Below are 17345 nucleotides of genomic sequence, written 5' to 3'. Positions count from 1 at the left end.
TGTTAATTATTAATACTGTATTCCATACACTATCAAGTGTTTAAAAAGAGTAATGTGCACATATATGTTCCACGGTCAGTACTGTTTCTTCTACTGCTCCCTCAGACTCCCGCACTTGCTCCAATGTTTTGCAGAGTGGGAGACCGTAGACTGCATTTGGAAATCCCCCTCTAGAAATTCTGCGTTTGCCCCTGGATTGGTGCAGGGATGTGCTGCACTGAGAGAAAGCCCTGACAGATGATTGGTTAGATTTGGCATTTAATTCTCTGAAGGTGATGAATATAGCACACTGGGCTAGCTGCATCGTCGCTTGGAGAGTGATAAAATGGAGAGAGAAAATCAGCCAATCAGCAATCATCTCCTAACTGTCATGTCACATGCTGTTTGAAAAATGACAGTTAGGAGCTGGCTGGCTGGTACTTTTCTGCTCTCCATGTTATCACTCTCCAAGCGATGCTGCATCTCGCACATTGGGGGTCATTCCGACCCATTCGCACGCTGCTGTTTGTCGCAGTGGTGCGAATGGGTCGGTTCTGCATCTGCGCGGCGGCCTCAATGCACACGCACGTCTTTGCACAGCGACAGCTGTCGCAGGGCAATGACGAGAAGAACGAAGACAGCGATCGCTCGCACGATCGCAAGAAGATTGACAGCAGGAAGGCGTTCCGGGGTGGCAACTCACTGTTTTCTGGGAGTGGTGAGTCTAACGCAGGTGTGTCCAGGCATTTGGAGGGGGGATGTCTGACGTCAATTCCGGGACCTGCATCGCTGCATCGATCGCACAGGGTAACTGTTACCCTGGTCTAGTTCCACACAAAACTTTTTTTCATAGCAGGGCTGCACAAGGGTTCGTAGCCTTGCTATGCAAAACAGAGCTCCCCCGTAGGCGGCATCGAGTTGATCGCATGGGCAGCAAAAAGTTGCTACGTGCGATCAACTCGGAATGACCCCCACTATTCCCGGCCTTGAAAGAGATCCCAGAAACGCGTTGGAATTTGTGTAGACTATCCGGTGAAGGATTCTGGAGCCATTGTCTGACTGGGAGCTATGCCGTGGTTGTGATCCGGGACACCCGCAGGTATTTCTTTAAACATCTATATAGAGAGCTAATTTACATTGGTTTTCATGCACAGTCAGTAATTGCCCCTTTATTTATACCATCTTGTGGAATGCTTTTCTTTTATGTTTGTTTTTTATACCTTTATACTTTTTGTAAAAAAAATGCATGTTTAGATTACCATTCATATTATTCAGTATGGATCGCATTCACATACTGGCGATCTTCGGGCCAGTGCATATGTACAGCACTTGTTCTGCGTGTGCGCGGCCTGGCAGATAGATTCACATCTAAGTGATACGAATGCCTTTGCCTGATTGATACCTACCTATTGTTATTTATTTGCATATTATACTGTATCATGTCAGGTGGCAGTGTTTGATGGGGAGGCCTGGAGCTACAGCTCCATCCGCCCCTTATTAATCCACCCTGGGCACAAGTGCTGTAGCTATGTGTGATCACCAAAAACTAGTTTGATTTTCCATGGCTTAGTACATCCTACCCTTGGTTTCATACCTGTAATCATCATCAGTACAAACTTGCAGCAGCCAGCAAATGTAATGCCTGAAAACAGTCGTATTTACACTTACGTCCAATGCTGCATAGACCGTAATTGTATTGAAATTACCTCACTTGGCTTTGCCCCAGTAGGAATGCCCCCTTACAGCCTAGTTACACCTTCTCTGTTGCAAGTGCAGATGTTGCCCATACAGTTCTAGACTATGCAGAGTGCCATGGCACGTAAGATATGCTCTGCACATACAGATGTGTCCTCAAATATCGTTGCTGTGTACCATGCAACTCACGCCAGCTCCTTGCGTTATAAATCCAGTTATAAATTACGTTACAAATGTAACGTTATGTTATAATTGTAACATGCATACTACTTTCTGTCTACCAGATGTCGCTTTTCCTAAACTGTACAGCGCATGCCTCAAAAAGCCAATGGACCCTTCCTAGCGCCGTCTGCTGATTGGCTGACATTTACTGTAACAATAAAGAACCATTAATCACTTCCCTTTATAAAAAAATCCCTTTCTACAAAATACAAGGACACGCTGCCCCCCTGTTCACACAATTCATTTTGTCATTATATTGTGTACTAAATCCTGGATTTTACTAGCATAAACAACTTTATTATCTTGGAAAGCATTTGAGGTTCAGTTGCTATCAAATGGCCAGAAATGTCTAATGCATTGTACCACTGGGTCCGTATCTCATTAATATGACTTCCAGATGGTCTCCATTGCTTTTCTGCCACGCTTGGCGGATTCAATACAAATTTTTTTAACGCAAATCAGACAAAACACATCACATATACACCCGGAGGGCCTAATGTAGCCATGGTTGGCTGTGGCCTAGCGAGTACAGTGTCCGCCGGCAATGCATGCACTCCAGGGTTCGATACCCAGTGGGTGCGCAATTACTGTTATTTTTGTATGTATTTATTTATTATTTTTTAATGCAATAAAGTTATTTGGTGTGTTGATACTTCTCTTTATATAAAAAAAGTCCCCTTCTATAAAATATAAGGCCACACTGCCGCCCTGTTCACTCAATTCATTTTGTCGTTATAGTGTGTACTAAATCCTGGATTTTATTAGCATAAAGAGCATTTTTATCTTGGAAAGAATTTGAGGTTCAGTTGCTATCAATGGCCAATAATATGTAATGCACTGTGCCTATCTCATTAATATGACTTCCAGATGGTCGCCATTGCAAAATTCTCCTCTACAGTATTCTATGCCACGGTATGATGATGTGCTATTTACACTGTATTGTTCAGAGTCTAGGCAGCTCCCTACACTACAGTATGCAACTCAATGCAGGCTTCTATACCTCCCCCCATTGATCACTCATTAGTATTCTTTCCCACTGAGCTCACTGTATGCCTGTACCAAAGCACCTCTCCCAGCCACGCTGCCACCCGTTCATGCTAGCTATTGATATTGTCATTATATTGTGTACTAAATCCTGGATTTTATTAGCATAAACAGCATTATTATCTCGTAAAGCATTTGAGGTTCAGTTGCTATCAAATGGCCAGAAATATGTAATGCATTGTACCACTGGGTCCCTATCTCATTAATATGACTTCCAGATTGTCTCCATTGCTTTTCCGCCAGGCTTAATGGATTCAATACGATATTTTTTTTAACGCAAATCAGACAAAACACATCCCATATACACCGGAGGGCCTACTTTAGTCATGGTTGACTGTGGTCTAACGAGTACAGCATCCGCCTGCAATGTGTGCACTCCCACTTTCGAAAGTTTCGATACCCAGCGGGTGCGCAATTACTGTTATATTTTATTAATGTATTTATTTATTACTTTCTAATGCAATAAAGTTATTTGGTGTGTTGACACTACTCTTTATATTAAAAAAGTCCCCTTCTACAAAATACAAGGCCACGCTGCCGCCCTGTTCACTCAATTCATTTTGTCGTTATGTTGTGTACTAAATCCTAGATTTTATTAGCATAAACAGCATTATTATTTTGGAAAGAATTTGAGGTTAAGTTGCAAATGCTTTACGAGATAATAATGCTGTTTATGCTAATAAAATCCAGGATTTAGCACACAATATAACGACAAAGTGAATTGTGTGAACAGGGTGGCAGCGTGGCCTTGTATTTTGTAGAAGGGGACTTCTTTTACTATAAAGTGAAGTAGCAACAAACCAAATAACTTTATTGCATTAAAAAATAATAAATAAATACATTAAAAAATATAACAGTAATTGTGCACCTGCTGGGTATCGAACCCGGAGGCGCACGCATTGCAGGCGGACACTGTACTCGCTAGGCCACAGCCAACCATGATTAAAATAGGACTTCCAGGTGTATATGTGATGTGTTTTGTCTGATTTGCGTTAAAAAAATCGTATTGAATCCGCCAACCCTGGTGGAAAAGCAATGGAGACCATCTGGAAGTCATATTAATGAGATACGGACCCAGTGGTACAATGCATTAGACATTTCTGGCCATTTGATAGCAACTGAACCTCAAATGCTTATCGAGATAATAATGCTGTTTATGCTAATAAAATCCAAGATTTAGTACACAATATAACGACAAAGTGAATTATGTGAACAGGGCGGCAGCGTGGCCTTGTATTTTGTAGCAGGGACTTTTTTTTATAAAGGGAAGAACGTGATTGGCTAGCCTCTCACAGATCACTGCCTACTGCCACAGCATTGTATATAGCACTGTAGTCTTACCGTGGAACATTCACCACCCAGCAGTTAAACTGTGCATTACATGGCGTGGGACACAACGCACGTCATAACGTTATTTCCAACTCGCGACTCAGGACCCTAAATAGTGCGCTATGAGCAATGATGTATGAGGATACGTCTGTAGTAATAGGGCTGAAGTTCCCCATTTTGCATGATCACCACCCATGTACTGTACTTATCTGCAGCTAATCACACACTAAAACCAACTCATAATACTTTAATATTTACTCCAGAACAATTTTGAGTATATCTTTATTAAAGTACATACAACTGTATTAGTAATGTAACTCTTATATTCCAAATATTTAGCAATAAACATAAAAAAAATCTGCAGAATTCACAGAAAAAACCATTAGGCTGTTTACCCTGAGTTCCCTGTATTCATTATCATTTTATACTTCTCACGGCCTACAAGGCAGAGCTGCAGCATCACATTCTAGTGCCTAGTGCAGTGGTTTCCAAACTTTTTTGAATCACGGCGCCCTAGAATATCAGAATTTTTTTCACGGCACCCCTAGTCCAAAAATTTCTTATTGAGAAATTTAGAAAGAAATATTACATTAAGTAGATCGCGTTTATATGTCATCCTTAGGGTCAGTTGTGTGGTGAGGGACAAGATTTGCTTCTGTTTGGCCCCATATTTTATGACTGGCAGCCACCAGCACTGGTTTTGCCTATTATATTGACCATGAATAATTTGAATTGGTCCTGGATCACCAACCCGGGGCACCCCTGCAAGTGTCCCGAGGCACCCCAGGGAGCCACGGCACACAGTTTGGGAACCTCTGGCCTAGTGTACCGAAACTGGTGCCAGGGGCAACCCGCTGCGCCACACTGTAGTGCCCAATGTGCCATAACTGGTGCCACGGGTCAACCCACGGCTCAACAACCTAGTGCCCAGTGTACTGAGACTGGTGCCAGGGGTCAACCTGCGGCCCCACAACCTAGTGCACAGTGTGCCGAGACTTCTGCTGCAACCTAGTGCCCAGTGTGCCGAGACTGGTGCCATGGGTCTCCCGAGGCCCAACAACCTAGTGCCCAGTGTGCCAAGACTGGTGCCAGCTGTCAACCTGCAGCCCCACAACCTAGTGCCAAGTGGTGCCAGGGGTCAACCCATGGCCCCACAACCTAGTGCCCAGTGTGCCGAGACTGGTGCTGCAACCTAGTGCCCAGTGTGCCGAGACTGGTGCCATGGGTCTCCTGAGGCCCAACAACCTAGTGCCGAGACTAGTGCCAGAGGTCAACCCGTGGCCCCACAACCTAGTGCCCAGTGTGCCGATACTGGTGCCAGGGGTCAATCACGGCCCCACAATCTAGTGCCCAGTATGCTGAGACTGGTGCCAGGGGTCACCCGCAGCCCCATTACCTAGTGCCCAGTGTGCCGAGACAGGTGCCAAGGGTCAACCCACGGCCCCACAACCTAATGCCCAGTGTGCAGAGTCTGGTGACAGGGGTCAACCCATGGCCCCACAACCTAGTGCCCAGATATCCATGACTGATGCCAGGGGTCATCCCGTGGCCCCAGAACCTAGTGCCCAGTGTCCCGAGACTGGTGCCAGGGGTCAACCCGCGGCCCCACAAACTAGTGGCCAGTGTGCTGAGACTGGTGCCAGGTTTCAACCGGCGGCCCCACAACCTAGTGCCCAGTGTGCCGAAACTGGTGCAAGGGGTCAGCCCGCGGCCCCACAACCTAGTCCCTAGTTTCCCGAGACTGGTGCCAGGGATCAACCAGCAGACCCACAACCTAGTGCTCATTGTGCCGAGACTGGTGCCAAGGGTCAACCTGTTACCCCACAACCTAGTGCCCAGTGTGCAGAGACTGGTGCCAGGAGTCACCCGCGGCCCCACAACCTAGTGTTCAGTGTGCCAAAACTGGTGTCACAATCTAGTGCCAAATGTGCCGAGACTGGTGCCAGGGGTCACCCGCGGCCCCACAACCTAGTGTCCAGTGTGCCGAGACTGGTGCCAGGGGTCAACCCGTGGCCCCACAACCTAGTGCCCAGTGTGCCAATACTGGTGCCAGGGGTCAACCCATGGTCCCACAACCTAATGACCAGTGTGCCGAGAATAGTGCCAGTTGTCAACCCTCAGCCCTACATACTAGTGCCCAGTGTGCCGAGACTGGTGCCAGGGGACACCTATGGCCCCACAACCTAGTGCCCAGTGTGCCGAGAATGCTCCCAGGGGTCAACCCACGGCCTCACATACTAATACCCAGTGTGCCGAGACTGGTGCCAGGGGTCAACCTGTTACCCCACAACCTAGTGCCCAGTGTGCAGAGACTGGTGCCAGGAGTCACCCGCGGCCCCACAACCAAGTGTTCAGTGTGCCAAAACTGGTGTCACAATCTAGTGCCAAATGTGCCGAGACTGGTGCCAGGGGTCACCCGCGGCCCCACAACCTAGTGTCCAGTGTGCCGAGACTGGTGCCAGGGGTCAACCCGTGGCCCCACAACCTAGTGCCCAGTGTGCCAATACTGGTGCCAGGGGTCAACCCATGGTCCCACAACCTAATGACCAGTGTGCCGAGAATGGTGCCAGGGGTCAACCCTCAGCCCTACATACTAGTGCCCAGTGTGCCGAGACTGGTGCCAGGGGTCAACTAGCGGCCCCACAACCTAGTGCCCAGTGTGCCGAGACTGGTGCCGGGGTTCAACCTGTGGCCCCACAACCTAGTGACCAGTGTGCTGAGACTGGTGCCAGGGGTCAACCCATGGCCCCACAGCCTAGTACCCAGTGTGCCGAGACTGAAGCCAGGGATCACCCGCTGCCCCACAACCAAGTGCCCAGTCTGCAGAGACTGTTGCGAGGGGTCAACCGTAGCCCCACAACCTAGTATCCAGTGTGCCAAGACCGGTGTTACAACCTAGTACCCAGTGTGCCGAGACTGGTGCCAGGGGTCACCCATGGCCCCACAACCTAGTGCCCAGTGTGACGAGACTGGTGCCAGGGGTCAACCCGCGCCCCACAACCCAGTACCCAGTGTGCCAAGACTGGTGCCAGGGGACAACCCACGGCCCCACAACCTAGTGTCCAGTGTGCAGAGACTGATGCCAGAGGTCAACCCACGGTCCCACATACTAGTGCCCAGTGTGCCGAGACTGGTGCCAGGTGTCAACCCGTGGCCCCACAACCTAGTGCCCAGTGTGCCGAGACTGGAGCCAGGGGTTACCCGCGGCCCCACAACTTAGTGTCCAGTGTGCCGAGACTGGTGCCACAAACTAATACCCAGTGTGCAGAGACTGGTGCCAGGGGTCACCCGCTGCCCCACAACCTAGTGCCCAGTGAGCACAGACTGGTGTGATGGGTCACCCGCGGCCCCACAACTTAGTGAACCAGTGTGCCAAGACTGGTGTCACAACCTAGTACCCAGTGTGCCGAGACTGGTGCCAGGGGTCAACCCGCAGCCCCACAACCTAGTGCTCAGTATACCGAGACTGGTGCCAGCGGTCACCCGCGGCCCCATAACCTAGTGCCCAGTGTGCCGAGAATGGTGCCAGGGGTCAACCCTCAGCCCCACATACTAGTTCCCAGTGTGCTGAGACTGGTGCCAGAGGTCAACCAGCGGCCCTACAACCTAGTGCCCAGTGTGACGAGACTGGTGCCAGGGGTCAACCCGAGGCCCTACAGCCTAGTGACCAGTGTGCCGAGACTGGTGCCATCGGTCAACCAGTGGTCCCACAACCTAGTGCTCAGTGTGCCGAGACTGGTGCCAGGGGTCACCTGCGGCCCCACATCCTAGTGCCCAGTATGCAGAGAATGGTGTAGAAAGAAGGGTCAACCTGCAGCCCCACAACCTAGTGCCCAGTGTGCAGAGAATGGTGCCAGACATCAACCCTTGGCCCCACATGCTAGTGCCCAGTGTGCTGAACTGGTGCCAGGGGTCAACCAGCGGCCCCAAAACCTAGTGTCCAGTGTGCCGAGACTGGTGCCAGGGGTCAACCTATGGCCCCACAACCTAGTGCCCAGTGTGCCGAGACTGGTGCCAGGGGTTAACCCTTGGCCCCACGGCCTAGTACCCAGTGTGCTGAGACTGGTGCCAGGGGTCACCCGCTGCCCCACAACCTAGTGCCCAGTGTGCAGAGACTGGTGCGATGGGTCATCCGTGGCCCCACTAGCTAGTGTCCAGTGTGCCAAGACTGGTGTCACAACCTAGTACCCAGTGTGCCGAGACTGGTGCCAGGGTTCACCTGCGGCCCCACAACCAAGTGCCCAGTGTGCCGAGACTGGTACCAGGGGTCAACCCGCGGCCCCACATCCTAGTGCCCAGTGTTCCAAGACTGGTGCCAGGGGTCAACCCTCGGCCCCACAACCTAGTGTCCGGTGTGCAGAGACTGGTGCCAGGGGTCAACCCACGGCCCCACAACCTAGTGCTCAGTGTACTGAGACTGGTGCCAGTGGTCACCCGCGGCCCCACATCCTAGTGCCCAGTGTTCCAAGACTGGTGCCAGTGGTCAACCCGCGGCCCCACAACCTAGTGTCCAGTGTGCAGAGACTGGTGCCAGGGGTCAACCCATGGCCCCACAACCTAGTTCTCAGTGTACCGAGACTGGTGCCAGTGGTCACCCGCGGCCCCCCAGCCTAGTGCCCAGTGTGCCGAGACTGGTGCCATCAGTATACCAGTGGACCCACAACCTTGTGCTCAGTGTGCTGAGACTGGTGCCAGGGGTCACCTGCGTCCCCACAACCTAGTGCCCAGTATGCAGAGAATGGTGTAGAAAGAAGGGTCAACCCGCAGCCCCACAACCTAGTGCCCGGTGTGCCGAGAATGGTGCCAGACATCAACCCTTGGCTCCACATGCTAGTGCCCAGTGTGCCGAACTGGTGCCAGGGGTCAACCAGCGGCCCCACAACCTAGTGCCCAGTGTGCCGAGACTGGTGCCAGGGGTCAACCTATGGCCCCACAACTTAGTGCCCAGTGTGCCGAGACTGGTGCCAGGGGTCACCTGCGGCCCCACAACCTAGTGCCCAGTATGCAGAGAATGGTGTAGAAAGAAGGGTCAACCCGCAGCCCCACAACCTAGTGCCCAATGTGCCGAGAATGGTACCAGACATCAACCCTTGGCCCCACATGCTAGTGCCCAGTGTGCTGAACTGGTGCCAGGGGTCAACCAGCGGCCCCACAACCTAGTGCCCAGTGTGCCGAGACTGGTGCCAGGGGTTAACCCTTGGCCCCACAGCCTTGTACCCAGTGTGCTGAGACTGGTGCCAGGGGTCACCCACTGCCCCACAACCTAGTTCCCAGTGTGCAGAGACTGGTGCGATGGGTCATCCGTGGCCCCACAACCTAGTGTCCAGTGTGCCAAGACTGGTGTCACAACCTAGTACCCAGTGTGCCGAGACTGGTGCCAGGGTTCACCTGCGGCCCCACAACCTAGTGCCCAGTGTGCCGAGACTGGTGCCAGGGGTCAACCCGCGGCCCCACATCCTAGTGCCCAGTGTTCCAAGACTGGTGCCAGGGGTCAACCCGCGGCCCCACAACCTAGTGTCCGGTGTGCAGAGACTGGTGCCAGGGGTCAACCCACGGCCCCACAACCTAGTGCTCAGTGTACTGAGACTGGTGCCAGTGGTCACCCGCGGCCCCCCAGCCTAGTACCCAGTGTGCTGAGACTGGTGCCATCGGTCAACAAGGTCCCACAACCTAGTGCTCAGTGTGCCGAGACTGGTGCCAGGGGTCACCTGCGGCCCCACAACCTAGTGCCCAGTGTGCAGAGAATGGTGTAGAAAGAAGGGTCAACCCACAGCCCCACAACCTAGTGCCCAGTGTGCCGAGAATGGTGCCAGACATCAATCCTTGGCCCCACATGTTAGTGCCCAGTGTGCCAAACTGGTGATAGGGGTCAACCAGCGGCCCCACAACCTAGTGCCCAGTGTGCCGAGACTGGTGCCAGGGGTCAACCTATGGCCCCACAACCTAGTGCGCAGTGTGCCGAGACTGGTGCCAGGGGTTAACCCTTGGCCCCACAGTCTAGCACCCAGTGTGCTGAGACTGGTGCCAGGGGTCACCCGCTGCCTCACAACCTAGTGCCCAGTGTGCAGAGACTGGTGCGATGGGTCATCCGTGGCCCCACTACCTAGTGTCCAGTGTGCCAAGACTGGTGTCACAACCTAGTACCCAGTGTGCCGAGACTGGTGCCAGGGTTCACATGCGGCCCCACAGCCAAGTGCCCAGTGTGCCGAGACTGGTGCCAGGGGTCAACCCGCGGCCCCACATCCTAGTGCCCAGTGTTCCAAGACTGGTGCCAGGGGTCAACCCTCGGCCCCACAACCTAGTGTCCGGTGTGCAGAGACTGGTGCCAGGGGTCAACCCACGGCCCCACAACCTAGTGCTCAGTGTACTGAGACTGGTGCCAGTGGTCACCCGCGGCCCCACATCCTAGTGCCCAGTGTTCCAAGACTGGTGCCAGTGGTCAACCCGCGGCCCCACAACCTAGTGTCCAGTGTGCAGAGACTGGTGCCAGGGGTCAACCCATGGCCCCACAACCTAGTTCTCAGTGTACCGAGACTGGTGCCAGTGGTCACCCGCGGCCCCCCAGCCTAGTGCCCAGTGTGCCGAGACTGGTGCCATCAGTATACCAGTGGTCCCACAACCTAGTGCTCAGTGTGCTGAGACTGGTGCCAGGGGTCACCTGCGTCCCCACAACCTAGTGCCCAGTATGCAGAGAATGGTGTAGAAAGAAGGGTCAACCCGCAGCCCCACAACCTAGTGCCCGGTGTGCCGAGAATGGTGCCAGACATCAACCCTTGGCTCCACATGCTAGTGCCCAGTGTGCCGAACTGGTGCCAGGAGTCAACCAGCGGCCCCACAACCTAGTGCCCAGTGTGCCCAGACTGGTGCCAGGGGTCAACCTATGGCCCCACAACTTAGTGCCCAGTGTGCCGAGACTGGTGCCAGGGGTCACCTGCGGCCCCACAACCTAGTGCCCAGTATGCAGAGAATGGTGTAGAAAGAAGGGTCAACCCGCAGCCCCACAACCTAGTGCCCAGTGTGCCGAGAATGGTGTCAGACATCAACCCTTGGCCCCACATGCTAGTGCCCAGTGTGCTGAACTGGTGCCAGGGGTCAACCAGCGGCCCCACAACCTAGTGCCCAGTGTGCCGAGACTGGTGCCAGGGGTTAACCCTTGGCCCCACAGCCTTGTACCCAGTGTGCTGAGACTGGTGCCAGGGGTCACCCGCTGCCCCACAACCTAGTTCCCAGTGTGCAGAGACTGGTACGATGGGTCATCCGTGGCCCCACAACCTAGTGTCCAGTGTGCCAAGACTGGTGTCACAACCTAGTACCCAGTGTGCCGAGACTGGTGCCAGGGTTCACCTGCGGCCCCACAAACAAGAGCCCAGTGTGCCGAGACTGGTGCCAGGGGTCAACCCGCGGCCCCACATCCTAGTGCCCAGTGTTCCAAGACTGGTGCCAGGGGTCAACCCGCGGCCCCACAACCTAGTGTCCGGTGTGCAGAAACTGGTGCCAGGGGTCAACCCACGGCCCCACAACCTAGTGCTCAATGTACTGAGACTGGTGCCAGTGGTCACCCGCGGCCCCACATCCTAGTGCCCAGTGTTCCAAGACTGGTGCCAGTGGTCAACCCGCGGCCCCACAACCTAGTGTCCAGTGTGCAGAGACTGGTGCCAGGGGTCAACCGACGGCCCCACAACCTAGTGCTCAGTGTACGGAGACTGGTGCCAGTGGTCACCCGCGGCCCCCCTGCCTAGTACCCAGTGTGCCGAGACTGGTGCCATCAGTCAACCAGTGGTCCCACAATCTAGTGCTCAGTGTGCTGAGACTGGTGCCAGGGGTCACCTGCGTCCCCACAACGTAGTGCCCAGTATGCAGAGAATGGTGTAGAAAGAAGGGTCAACCTGCAGCCCCACAACCTAGTGCCCAGTGTGCCGAGAATGGTGCCAGACATCAACCCTTGGCTCCACATGCTAGTGCCCAGTGTGCTGAACTGGTGCCAGGGGTCAACCAGCTGCCCCACAACCTAGTGCCCAGTGTGCCGAGTCTGGTGCCAGGGGTCAACCTATGGCCCCACAACTTAGTGCCCAGTGTGCCGAGACTGGTGCCAGGGGTCACCTGCGGCCCCACAGCCTAGTGCCCAGTATGCAGAGAATGGTGTAGAAAGAAGGGTCAACCCGCAGCCCCACAACCTAGTGCCCAGTGTGCCGATAATGGTGCCAGACGTCAACCCTTGGCCCCACATGCTAGTGCCCAGTGTGCTGAACTGGTGCCAGGGGTCAACCAGCGGCCCCACAACCTAGTGCCCAGTGTGCCGAGACTGGTGCCAGGGGTTAACCCTTGGCCCCACAGCCTTGTACCCAGTGTGCTGAGACTGGTGCCAGGGGTCACCCGCTGCCCCACAACCTAGTTCCCAGTGTGCAGAGACTGGTGCGATGGGTCATCCGTGGCCCCACAACCTAGTGTCCAGTGTGCCAAGACTGGTGTCACAACCTAGTACCCAGTGTGCCGAGACTGGTGCCAGGGTTCACCTGCGGCCCCACAACCAAGTGCCCAGTGTGCCGAGACTGGTGCCAGGGGTCAACCCGCGGCCCCACATCCTAGTGCCCAGTGTTTCAAGACTGGTGCCAGGGGTCAACCCGCGGCCCCACAACCTAGTGTCCAGTGTGCAGAGACTGGTGCCAGGGGTCAACCCACGGCCCCACAACCTAGTGCTCAGTGTACTGAGACTGGTGCCAGTGGTCACCCGCGGCCCCCCAGCCTAGTACCCAGTGTGCTGAGACTGGTGCCATTGGTCAACAAGGTCCCACAACCTAGTGCTCAGTGTGCCGAGACTGGTGCCAGGGGTCACCTGCGGCCCCACAACCTAGTGCCCAGTGTGCAGAGAATGGTGTAGAAAGAAGGGTCAACCCCCAGCTCCACAACCTAGTGCCAAGTGTGCCGAAAATGGTGCCAGACATCAATCCTTGGCCCCACATGCTAGTGCCCAGTGTGCCAAACTGGTGCCAGGGGTCAACCAGCGGCCCCACAACCTAGTGCCCAGTGTGCCGAGACTGGTGCCAGGGGTCAACCTATGGCCCCACAACCTAGTGCCCAGTGTGCCGAGACTGGTACCAGGGGTTAACCCTTGGCCCCACAATCTAGTACCCAGTGTGCTGAGACTGGTGCCAAGGGTCACCCGCTGCCTCACAACCTAGTGCGCAGTGTGCAGAGACTGGTGCGATGGGTCATCCGTGGCCCCACAACCTAGTGTCCAGTGTGCCAAGACTGGTGTCACAACCTAGTACCCAGTGTGCCGATACTGGTGCCAGGGTTCACCTGCGGCCCCACAACCAAATGCCCAGTGTGCCGATACTAGTGCCAGGGGTCAACCCGCGGCCCCACATCCTAGTGCCCAGTGTTCCAAGACTGGTGCCAGGGGTCAACCCTCGGCCCCACAACCTAGTGTCCAGTGTGCAGAGACTGGTGCCAGGGGTCAACCCACGGCCCCACAACCTAGTGCTCAGTGTACCGAGACTGGTGCCAGTGGTCACCCACGGCCCCCCAGCCTAGTGCCCAGTGTGCCGAGAATGGTGCCAAGGGTGAACCCTCGGCCCCACATACTAGTGCCCAGTGTGCCAAGGCTGGTGTCAGGGGTCAACCAGCAGCCCCACAACCTGGTGCCCAGTGTGCCGACACTAGTGCCAGGGGTAACCCTTGGCCCCACATCCTAGTGCCCAGTGTGCCGAGGCTGGTGCCAGCGGTCAACCCGTGGCCCCACAGCCTAGTGCCCAGTGTGCCAAGACTGGTGCCAGGGGTCACCTGCGACCCCCACAACCTAGTGTCCAGTGTGCCGAAACTGGTGCCACAACCTAGTAGCCAGTGTGCCGAGAATGGTGTAGAAAGAAGCAGACGGAGGCCGAAACTGCACAGTCTAATAAACAAACGGCTGGATTTTCATAAGGCAACATGGGCGGATGCCTAGGGCCCTGTGGTTTGCAAGGTGCCTGTGGACAGGCCCCAGGATATCCAGCCTAAACTCCGTTCCCAGAGGAGCAGTGCGCTGCATGTGTGCCAGGTGCCGCACATGTCATGACGTTACGCAACAGACCCGTCCGCTGTGTGCCCTGAGCAGTTAGCACTGGAGTGCGGAGGTTCCGTCTGTGCATCTCAGCCAGAAAATAAGGAAGTCTGCAGTTCTGGGTTGCTGTACAGCAATAGCGCCTAGGGCTATCAGTGAACACTAGTGCGGGAGGATGATGTGGTGAGGGATGAGAACAGCACAGTCTATACTGAAGTCTCTAAGATCCTCCTGGCCATGGGACAATGGAAGAGGCTGAAGAGGGTCAATTCCCAGTTCAACCTCATGCCAAGAGAAAGGAGCAGGGCACAGGCTGCCTTTTGGGAGGTTGTGTAAGACCCATCTGTTATTGGCATGCTCTCCTTGTGACTGTCTTCCTTTTGTTTTTATAGGATTGCGTTACACTGATTTGCTTTATATTGTGACCCATTTACCGTCCCTTACATTCTCTACATTTGAGGTCCATGCGATACGCCTTAACCAACCTACTAATCTTCGAGTTGCTGTCATTTACCATTCCCCTGGCATTTCCTCCAAATTCCTCAACAACTTTGCTTTCTGTATACCTCACTTCCTCTCTTCTGACATTACCTCCATTATCCTATGTGATTTCAACATCCTTATCGATAACCCCACAAATTCACTTGCCTCTAAACTCAACCTCACCCCTTTACTTGGTCTCTCCCAGTGGAATTCTTCCCCCTCCCATGTGAACGGGAGCTCACTGGATCTGGTTTCAGTCACCTTTGCGATATTTCTGCTTTCTCCAACACCCCTTTTCCCCTCTCTGACCACCACCTGCTCTCTTTCAACTTATCTATCTCTGCTTCCCCATTTCTCCCACCTAAGGCTACCATCACTAATTGTAACATTGAGGCTATTGACACCTCATCCCTATCCTCCCTCTTCGACTCACTTCTGTCTCCTATTCTCTCTCTTTCATGCCCTGAACAAGCCACATCCCTATTAGAGATGAGCGGGTTCGGTTCCTCTGAATCCGAACCCGCCCGAACTTCAGTTTTTTTTACACGGGTCCGAGCTGGCTCGGATCTTCCCGCCTTGCTCGGCTAACCCGAGCGCGCCCGAACGTCATCATCACGCTGTCAGATTCTCGCGAGGCTCGGATTCTATCGCGAGACTCGGATTCTATATAAGGAGCCGCGCGTCGCCGCCATTTTCACACGTGCATTGAGAGTCATAGGGAGAGGACGTGGCTGGCGTCCTCTCCGTTTAGAGAAGAGAGAGACACAGTATTTTGGGGAGCATTATTAGGAGGAGTACTACTATACTGTATACTACTATACTACTTGCTGAAGTGATATTTATAGATTAGATAGTGTGACTGTAAGTGTATTATCTGACTTGTGGGGGAGACACTGACAGTGGGGAGCAGTTAGAGTCTGAGAGCAGGACTCAGGAGTACATATAACGTACAGTGCACACTTTTGCTGCCAGAGTCAGTGCCACACTGCCATTGTTGTGACCACACTGACCACCAGTATAATAATATATTTTGTGATTGTCTGCTTAGGCCTCGGAGTACTAGTTGCAAGTTGCAACGTGACCTGAAGTGACCACCAGTTTAATAATCAATCACCACCAGTTTAATATATATATATATATAATTGTATATAATATATATATATATATATATATATAATATTGTATATAGAGATGAGCGGGTTCGGTTTCTTTGAATCCGAACCCGCACGAACTTCACTTTTTTTTTCACGGGTCCGAGCGACTCGGATCTTCCCGCCTTGCTCGGTTAACCCGAGCGCGCCCGAACGTCATCATGACGCTGTCGGATTCTCGCGAGACTCGGATTCTAAATAAGGAGCCGCGCGTCGCCGCCATTTTCACACGTGCATTGAGATTGATAGGGAGAGGACGTGGCTGGCGTCCTCTCCATTTAGATTAGATTTAGAAGAGAGAGAGAGAGAGAGATTGCTGTGATACTGTAGATTAGAAGAGAGTGCAGACAGAGTTTAGTGACTGACGACCACAGTGACCAGTGACCACCAGAGACAGTGCAGTTGTTTGTTTTATTTAATATATCCGTTCTCTGCCTGAAAAAAACGATACACAGTCACACAGTGACTCAGTCTGTGTGCACTGCTCAGCCCAGTGTGCTGCACATCAATGTATTGTATATAAAGCTTATAATTGTGGGGGAGACTGGGGAGCACTGCAGGTTGTTATAGCAGGAGCCAGGAGTACATGATAAATAATATTATATTAAAATTAAACAGTGCACACTTTTGCTGCAGGAGTGCCACTGCCAGTGTGACTAGTGGTGACCAGTGCCTGACCACCAGTATATTAGTAGTATTGTATACTATCTCTTTATCAACCAGTCTATATTAGCAGCAGACACAGTACAGTGCGGTAGTTCACGGCTGTGGCTACCTCTGTGTCGGCACTCGGCAGGCAGTCCGTCCATCCATAATTGTATTATAATATATACCACCTAACCGTGGTTTTTTTTTCATTCTTTATACCGTCGTCATACTAGTTGTTACGAGTATACTACTATCTCTTTATCAACCAGTGTACAGTGCGGTAGTTCACGGCTGTGGCTACCTCTGTGTCGGCACTCGGCAGGCAGTCCGTCCAACCATAATTGTATTATATACCACCTAACCGTGGTTTTTTTTTCATTCTTTATACCGTCGTCATACTAGTTGTTACGAGTATACTACTATCTCTTTATCAACCAGTGTACAGTGCGGTAGTTCACGGCTGTGGCTACCTCTGTGTCGGCACTCGGCAGGCAGTCCGTCCATCCATAATTGTATTATAATATATACCACCTAACCGTGGTTTTTTTTTCATTCTTTATACCGTCGTCATACTAGTTGTTACGAGTATACTACTATCTCTTTATCAACCAGTGTACAGTGCGGTAGTTCACGGCTGTGGCTACCTCTGTGTCGGCACTCGGCAGGCAGTCCGTCCAACCATAATTGTATTATAATATATACCACCTAACCGTGGTTTTTTTTCCATTCTTTATACCGTCGTCATACTAGTT

General features: G+C 53.0%; 1 long non-coding RNA gene across 1 annotated transcript in view; it reads left to right on the top strand.

Moving 5' to 3' along the window:
- Positions 1 to 422: 422 nt before the first annotated feature.
- LOC134982134 (uncharacterized) overlaps positions 423 to 17345 on the top strand; it is a 79786-nt gene continuing 62863 nt past the window's right edge. The window contains exon 1 of the long non-coding RNA XR_010191354.1: positions 423 to 1078. This is a non-coding gene — a long non-coding RNA (uncharacterized LOC134982134). The remainder of the gene's footprint in view (positions 1079 to 17345) is intronic.

This window comes from Pseudophryne corroboree, chromosome 1 (genome assembly GCF_028390025.1).
Source record: "Pseudophryne corroboree isolate aPseCor3 chromosome 1, aPseCor3.hap2, whole genome shotgun sequence".
Classification (NCBI taxonomy): domain Eukaryota; kingdom Metazoa; phylum Chordata; class Amphibia; order Anura; family Myobatrachidae; genus Pseudophryne; species Pseudophryne corroboree.
The sequence above is the reverse complement of the archived record's forward strand: the minus strand, read 5'-3'. Positions and strand labels throughout refer to the sequence as shown.